General features: G+C 45.2%; 1 long non-coding RNA gene across 1 annotated transcript; it reads left to right on the top strand.

The window, feature by feature from the left end:
• The first annotated feature begins 3,105 nt into the window (after nucleotides 1-3,105).
• LOC123048563 (uncharacterized) lies at nucleotides 3,106-4,112 on the top strand. The gene is made up of 3 exons (XR_006423317.1): nucleotides 3,106-3,408; nucleotides 3,495-3,620; nucleotides 3,850-4,112. It is a non-coding gene; the product is annotated as an uncharacterized lncRNA (long non-coding RNA).
• The last annotated feature ends 4,230 nt before the right edge of the window (nucleotides 4,113-8,342 follow it).

Here is an 8,342-nt window from a genome sequence, read left to right as displayed (position 1 = left end):
AGGCATTTCTTGAAGTCCATGTGTTGGTTTCAAGGAGTTTATGTGGTGACCAAGGTGTTATTAAGGAATTATCCAAAGATTGGTCATGTGAGAGTAGAACTTATTGCAAGCATGTCTTGAAGAAGAAGATTGTGTGATCATTCATGTTTACCTTCAAGACATCATCCAAATGAAGAGAGTTGGAAAGAGTCAAGGTTGATCAAGACTAAGTCAAGAGTGAATCAAGTTGATCAACACACAAAGCGCACAAGATGTACCGAGAGGGATCAAGCGATCCCATGGTGTGGTAAGCATTGTCGATTACGCTTTGTGTACTAACCCATGATCTTCGTGAGAGTTCTTTGTGGGGTTAGGTTGCGGTGTGCAAGTTCAAGTGAAGCATCATGAAGAGATCAAATGCTTGAAGCTTGCCGTCCATTGTGGTGACAATGGACTTGTGAAGATGTGCGGAAGAGTGGCTCACCCATAGTGGAGTATGGGGGAGCAATCAACTAGTCTTCATCGAGCCAACACAACCAAGAAAGGTGGTCCAACTTGAGGGAGTCAAGATCGTCATCATCTAGCTCAAGTGGACCATGTGCAAGGCAAAGGTTTGCTCTTGATAGGTTTTCTATTTTACCGGTCTCATGATGGTAGTTGGGAGACCGGGTTATAGGATCGATTGCCGTACTATCAAGGGGGGCTCTCGATGAGTAGCTTGATCGTATCGTTCATAGAGAGCTCAAACCATTGCATCCTTGCATCATCTTTGTTGGTTCTTGTTTGGTTCTTCTCTTTGTGAGTTTTGGAGCTTATGGTCATCTTGATGACAAGCTCGAGTTCATCGAAAACGGAGTTCACTCGCATCTTCTATGATGTTTTCGATGTTGGAGGTTATGCCGGTTCTTCTCGGTTGGAGGTTCACTCCTCTATTTTGGCATACCTCGCTGTTTTGATGCTACTCGTCTTTCTCAATCCAACAAGCTTGAGTTTGCTCAATTCGGAGCTCATATGCAGAAGTTATGGCAGTTTTGGTTTCCTAGCGGTAGTACCGCGGCCAGAGCGGCAGTACCGCTTATCGCCCCAAGCGTTAGTACCGCTGTCCAAAGCGGTAGTACCGCCTATGGCCATAAGCGGTAGTACGGCTATGGTTCCGCGCTGGTACGCCTCGATTTTGGGTCTTGCATTTTTCGTGTCGAGTTTTGCAGTAGTTGCACGGCAGTAAGGCACGACAGTTCCGCCTATAAGCGGTAGTACCGCCCCGATGGGCGGTAGTACCGCCCCGATGGGCGGTAGTACCGCCTGTAAGCGGTAGTACCGCTCCGGTCGGGCGGTAGTACCGCTACTGCATTTTTTGTCCCGCGTTCTGCTCCTCCAGCGGTAGTACGCTGGGGTGCGCGGTAGTACCGCTTATAAGCGGTACTACCGCCCCAAGGTTCATGTTTGGTTGCTCCTTTTCCCTGCTTCTTCCGCCAGAGCGGTAGTACCGCTCGTGGAGCGGTAGTACCGCTCGTGTGCGGGCTGAGCACATAACGGTTGGATTTTTCCCTTTCTATAAAAGGGGGTCTTCTTCCCAATGAACCTTATCCTTTGAGCTCGTGTTCTTCCCCCATTGTTGACCTTCTTCGAGCTTGCTAACTCTCAATCCCTCCATGGATTCTTGCTAGTTTTTGAGGGAAAAGAGAGAGGAGATCTAGATCCACATTTCCACCAATCACTTTCTCCTCTTTGTGAGGGGAACCCCTTGGATCTAGATCTTGGAGTTCTTGGTGTTCTCCTTCTTGTTCTTCCTCTCATTTTCCTCCCTAGCATTAGTTGCTTCGGTGGGATTTGAGAGAGAAGGACTTGGGCACTCCGTGTGCCCTTGCCATTGCATTTGGTGCATCGGTTTGAGTTCTCCACGGTGATACGTGGAAGTTACAAGTTGAGAAGCTTATTACTCTTGGGTGCTTGGTGCCCTTGAGCTTGTTCCTCTTGGGTGCTTGGGCGCCCTAGACGGTTGGTGGTGTTCGGAGCTCAATCATTGTGGTGTAAAGCTCCGGGCAAGCGTCGGGGTCTCCAATTAGGTTGTGGAGATCGCCCCGAGCAATTTGTCGGGTTCCGGTGACCGCCCCCAAGGGTTGCCAAAGTGTACGGGTTCGGTGACCGCCCCCAAGGGTTGCCATTTGTACGGGTTCGGTGACCGCCCTCAAGGGTCCCTTAGTGGAATCACGGCATCTTGCATTGTGCGAGGGCGTGAGGAGATTACGGTGGCCCTAGTGGCTTCTTGGGGAGCATTGTGCCTCCACACCGCTCCAAACGGAGATTAGCATCCGCAAGGGTGTGAACTTCGAGATACATCGTCGTCTCCGCGTGTCTCGGTTATCTCTTACCCGAACCCTTTACTTATGCACTTTACTTTGTGATAGCCATATTGTTTCTTGTCGTATATCTTGCTATCACTTAGTTGTTTATCTTGCTTAGCATAAGTTGTTGGTGCACATAGGTGAGCCTAGTTGTTGTAGGTTTTGTGCTTGTCAAATTAACCGCTAGGTTTATTCCGCATTTGTTCAAGCCTAAACCGTAATTATTTTAAAGCGCCTATTCACCCCCCCTCTAGGCAACATCCACGATCTTTCAACCTTCAAGGCAACCTCAACCTCCACCCTTACGTGCAGAAGAAGGTAATAATATCATTCGGCTTATGAACTTCTGAACTTGTGCCCTTATGGATATTATTGCTTCTATTGCAGAATAGGGAGAGAGGCGAGGGAGAACAACCTCTCAATAACTTCATGGGATTATGTCTTTCCCGCACGTCAAAGAAACCTGAAGGGGGATGGGTCAACCCTGGCGCTAGTTCGAGGATTAAAGCATACAGTGGGAAGTTCAAGGAGTGCAATGGGCCCGACTCTGATCCGGCCTCACAGGACATTGACGTCATGGTTTCCCTCATGTCGGGAGAAGGAAAGAAGGGTGGCCGGTTATATGTTGGTGATGGTGCCATCCGTAAGAAGGACATTCCAAAACTCGCCCACCTCCGTGCTACCACCTCGAGCTCAAGTCCTGCTATAGAGCGTCGCCCACAGCCTGGGCTGGACATGCTGCATCAATTCGAGGTATATTTTGCTTTATTGATATTCCTTGTGATTTCTTCTTTGCATTGCAATGATGGTGAACTTGTTGTGATGGCATATTGTAGGCACGCCTAGAGGAACAAAACAAGTTGCGGCAGGAAGAAACCAGGTTGCGGTAGGAGGCTCAGGCCAATGCACAACTTCAACAGGACCAAGCCATGAAAATGCAACAAGCCCTCTTGCAACAACAGGAATTCATGGTCAAACAACAGTCAGCCCTGCAGGAGACGTTCGCTCGGTTGAGAGCTAATATGCAGGGTTCTACTTTGCCAGATCTTCCTCTCCTCTTCCGCCTCTTCCTACTTTTAGCTTTGTAAGTCTTCCAACTTTCTAATAATGCATCTTACCATCATGCTTAAAGATCATGAATCTTACCATCTTACCTTCTCATGCTTTAAGTGTTCTCAGTCGGGACAAGACTCAAATAACTTCGTGGTACCTGGATCCATACCTACCCAAGCAAGCCCAGTGACTCCCACTACGGCTCATGGCGCTTCGACCTCCTTGCAACAATAATCACTCGAGGTAGTTGTCTATGTTTGTGCATTGTTGATGCTTGAGTCTTGTCTTTGTGCTTCCCAACTTACAACTTGTGCAGTGTTGATAGTAGAGCCCACAAGTGTTGATGCTTATATTGTTCATACTTCTTAGCTTCAGTTTGAACCTTATATGTTGATGCTTGTTGACTCTTGTGCCTTATCGATCATTTGAAACTTAACTTTGAAAACTCATGCGTTTGGTAATGGACTTATAGGTTTGCATCGTGGATGCCATTGACGGTGGGCATACATGCTACGGTGGAGCTCATTGCATCTTTGAGGTTCATGCTTGGTGTGAACTTGGAACTCATGCTTTTGTTTGTGAACCTTGTTGGATATGCATGCATGTTGTTGTGAACCTTGTTGGATATGTACCTGTGTGGACTTTGACCTCATGGTCAATTTGTTATGGTTGTCTAGTTGTAATATATTGTTGTTGTGAACCTTCATTGTAATATACTTGTTAGATCTATATATTGCTGGACATTTAGCTTGCTGGATATATAAGCCATGTTGTCGCTGGATCAATATATTGCTGGACATTTAGCTTGCTGGATATATAAGCCATATTGTTGCTGGATCAATATATTGCTGGACATGTAGCTTGCTGGACATTTGGCCTATAAGCCGAGTGTCTCAGGGACATGGCACCCGGCTTATAGGCATATTATGCCACAGGAGATGTATAAGCCGAGTGCTCCAGGTGCCAGCACACGGCTTATATGCATCTTTATATAACAGCGGTTGGACTATAAGCCGAGTATAGCAGGAGTTGGCACTCGGTTTACATAAAAACCGTGCGGCTCATTTCGGCACTCGGTTTATATAAAAAGCGTGTGGCCGGAGCAGGCACTCGGTTTATATTTAAACTGTGCTTCTCATTTCTGCACTCGGTTTAGAGATAAAACGTGTAGCGCTCGCCCGCACTCAGTTTATATATAAACCGTGCGGCTCCAGTAGGTACTCGGTTTATAGCGACGGTGACACGTGGCCGTTATCTCCCCACTGCCGTCATGTTACTTTAGTAAGCCAAGAGCCTTGTATAAACACACGGCTTAAATATAAACCGAGTGTTTTTGTGCGGGCACTCAGCTTATACCTTATAAGCCGATGGAGTGTAAACCGTGTCATATAAGCCGGGAGTTTTACTCGGCTTATATATAAACCGCCTTCATATCAATATAAGCTGAGTGTATTGGGTACACGGCTTTAAAGTTTTTTCCTGTAGTGTACGTAGGGGTGGTAGTTCTTAAGTGGAGATTGGTGGGGGCACAAGCCCAACTTAAAATTCGAGGGTGGGGGGGGGCAATTAGTGGGGCAGAAACCAATAGCGGAGCTTGACAAGAATCTATGGGGGTCGAATGACAAAAAACAGTTAACCAACTACAACAAACTAGAACTTGTAGCCTCCTAGCAAAGCTATACTTATATTACCCATATTGGTCGCAAAATACATGTATGAATAGCAATATATACTTCATAAAAGAGCTAAGTACACAAAAATGTACAACTTGGCCACTATGATATACCACCGAGCCTTCAAGCTTCAAAGACATTATGTAAGTCAACTAACGATTTCAAAGACATTCTGCAATTTCACGCTCTATGTGAACAACGAAGTTATGGCAAGATTCTCATCTTCCATCTTATTACACAACTTTGTCTTGATGATCTTCAAAGTGGAAAATGCACGGTCAACACTTGTTGTAGATACTGGAAGAGTAACAAGACGGAGTAGTCTGACAATTCGATGGTAGATTCTATCTCTTTCTATCTCTGGCAAAGGTCAGTCAATGTTGATATATATTTTTAACTCCACGTCATTGGAAGCATCGAGAGCAAAGAGTTTTAGTCATTTCGAATAACAAAAATTACTTGTTGTTTCAAACCATACTGGTTTTGTTGACTAAAATTTACCGAGTAATAATCCCTCCATTTCAAAATAAGTGTTGTGGTTTTAGTTCAAATTTGAATTAAAACCACGACACTTATTTTGAAACAGAGGGGGCACTTCTTCACCAACTCACATATATCACTACCTTTAAAATATTCCAAAGATCAAACCACTTATATTGGAAGCGATGTTGATGGCCCTCTTTACCAAAAGCTTCATAACGTTTCAAGTTTTGTTGCATAGGGCCTAACAACAAATATGGTCTCCACGCACTATCTCTTTTGATTTGGTGGGTATTGCCAGATTTGTGGTCGCAATTCAAGATGTAGCTCCAAGAATTCCATACCTCTAAATACAATAGTAAGAGGAAGTAAGTTATTTGTTTGAGGGCTTGAGGCTCTTCATCTGGATTTTCATGTTGTTGTTCTAGTCCAAGAAGCGAAGGTAAAGGTTGTGTAGGTGGAGGATCTTTGGCTACTGCTTCTGTCCTTTGTCTCTTAAAGTATGACTGAATTTTTCCGCTGCGGCCCTTAACCATGGTCACTTGATAAGTCTAATTTTCTTTTCAGTTCCAAGTCAAGCAACTGGTAGCAGCTACTCAGAACAACAAATTTGTGGTGCAAGAAACAAGAAATCCCCAATTATATCAAATGAATAGGCATAATAATTGCTAAATTGCCAATCAAACTTATACAGGGAACCAACAAGAAATTCCAAAATTTAGTGTTTGCCCCAATTTCACTCGTATTGTCCTACAAGCAACACTACAAACGGGGATCCAATAGTTTAAGGTTGCCATTGAGCTGGGTATAGGGTAGTTACAAAATCCAGTAGCCAAATATGTATGGGGCGATAATGACTGGGTGGCCTGCCGACAACGACAAACACCGGCTAGTGGCAAAGAGCCAAAGAATACCATCTTAGGTGCGCCTTTGTTCCCTCCTCCTGGCCTCCTCGGTACCAGTATGTTTGTCGGTGGCACGCGCAGATCAGAGCCGAGATTCTCCTTGACTTCGGCGTTGATGCAGTGTAGCGGAAGGGGGAGATTGTATCCTGGATGGCGGATGCGACTGAGGCGAGCAGCCGTGTCCGAGCGTGGTTGGGGGAAAAGAGAGGCGAAGCAGCCGAGAAGGTTCTCTCGAAATAGGCCTTCACCCCGCTTTATATATAAAGCAACCACCAAGTCCATACAACAAGTCCAAATGTAGCAAAGGAAATAAACGAGTCTCCTGGGGCATTAGCACAAACAAACAAAGAAAAGGCCACCAAATCACCAACAACTCAGGAGCTCTAGGGCGAGGCGAGGCATCGCATGACTACATTCATCGCATCCATCATGCCACCAAGCTGGTCGCGGTCCCTCTGTCTAAATAGCGGGTGCCAATGTTGTGAAAAGGTCAAGAATTTGAACATAGAGTCAGAGGCTCATAGAAGAAAAACTTGCTAAATAACCATCTTGTTGTGCGTCGTCCATAGGGTCCACACCAATGCCACGAACACAAACCAGAAGAGGCGTCTCCTCCTCCCAGTTTGGTTGGCCTGGATTTGGAGAAACCTGTTCAGGTTATAGGACTCCAAATCAGGCCCTAGAGCCTTACGAACAAAGCACCACTGAAACCACGCAACCGGGCATGTGAAGAATATGTGTCGTCCTGTCTCTAGGACAAAACAGAGGGGCAAAGACCATCCTTGGAGGCTTTCCACTTGATTACCTCCATCCCTGATGGGAGGCGATCACAAAGTAGCTACCAGATGAAGATCTCGATCTTCAATGGCAAGGGAGCTTTCCACAAAAGTAAAGGTCCATGCAAGAGACGACCTTCGGCATAAGGCATGATATGTTGATCTAACAGAAAAGATCCCAGAAGGGGTCAACCTGCAAGGTAAGGGGTCCGGATAGTTCTGAAGCGTTGATGGGAGTGAAGGAAATACTCCCTAGAGGCAATAATAAAGTTATTATTTATTTCCTTATTTCATGATAAATGTTTATTATTCATGCTAGAATTGTAATAACCGGAAACATAATACATGTGTAAATACATAGACAAACAGAGTGTCACTAGTATGCCTCTACTTGACTAGCTCGTCGATCAAAGATGGTTATGTTTCCTAACCATAGACATGAGTTGTCATTTGATAAATGGGATCACATCATTAGGAGAATGATGTGATTGACTTGACCCATTCCGTTAGCTTAGCACTTGATCGTTTTAGTTTACTGGTATTGCTTTCTTCATAACTTATACATGTTCCTATGACTATGAGATTATGCAACTCCCGATTACCGGAGGAACACTTTATGTGCTACCAAACGCCACAACGTAACTGGGTGATTATAAAGGTGCTCTACAGGTGTCTCCGATGGTATTTGTTGAGTTGGCATAGATCGAGATTAGGATTTGTCACTCTGATTGTCGGAGAGGTATCTGTGGGCCCTCTCGGTAATGCACATCACTATAAGCCTTGCAAGCAATGCAGCTAATGAGTTAGTTGCGGGATGATACATTACAGAACGAGTAAAGAGACTTGCCGGTAACGAGATTGAGCTAGGTATTGAGATACCGACGATCGAATCTCGGGCAAGTAACATACCGATGACAAAGGGAACAACGTATGTTGTTATGCGGTTTGAACGATAAAGATCTTCGTAGAATATGTAGGAACCAATATGAGCATCCAGGTTCCGCTATTGGTTATTGAACGGAGACATGTCTCGGTCATGTCTACATAGTTCTCGAACCCGTAGGGTCCGCACGCTTAAAGTTCTGCGACGATCGATATTATGAGCTTTTGTGTTTTGATGTACCGAAGGTA

This window comes from Triticum aestivum, chromosome 2D (genome assembly GCF_018294505.1).
Source record: "Triticum aestivum cultivar Chinese Spring chromosome 2D, IWGSC CS RefSeq v2.1, whole genome shotgun sequence".
Taxonomy (NCBI): domain Eukaryota; kingdom Viridiplantae; phylum Streptophyta; class Magnoliopsida; order Poales; family Poaceae; genus Triticum; species Triticum aestivum.
Note: the sequence above shows the minus strand (reverse complement) of the source record. Positions and strands in the feature narration are given on the sequence as shown.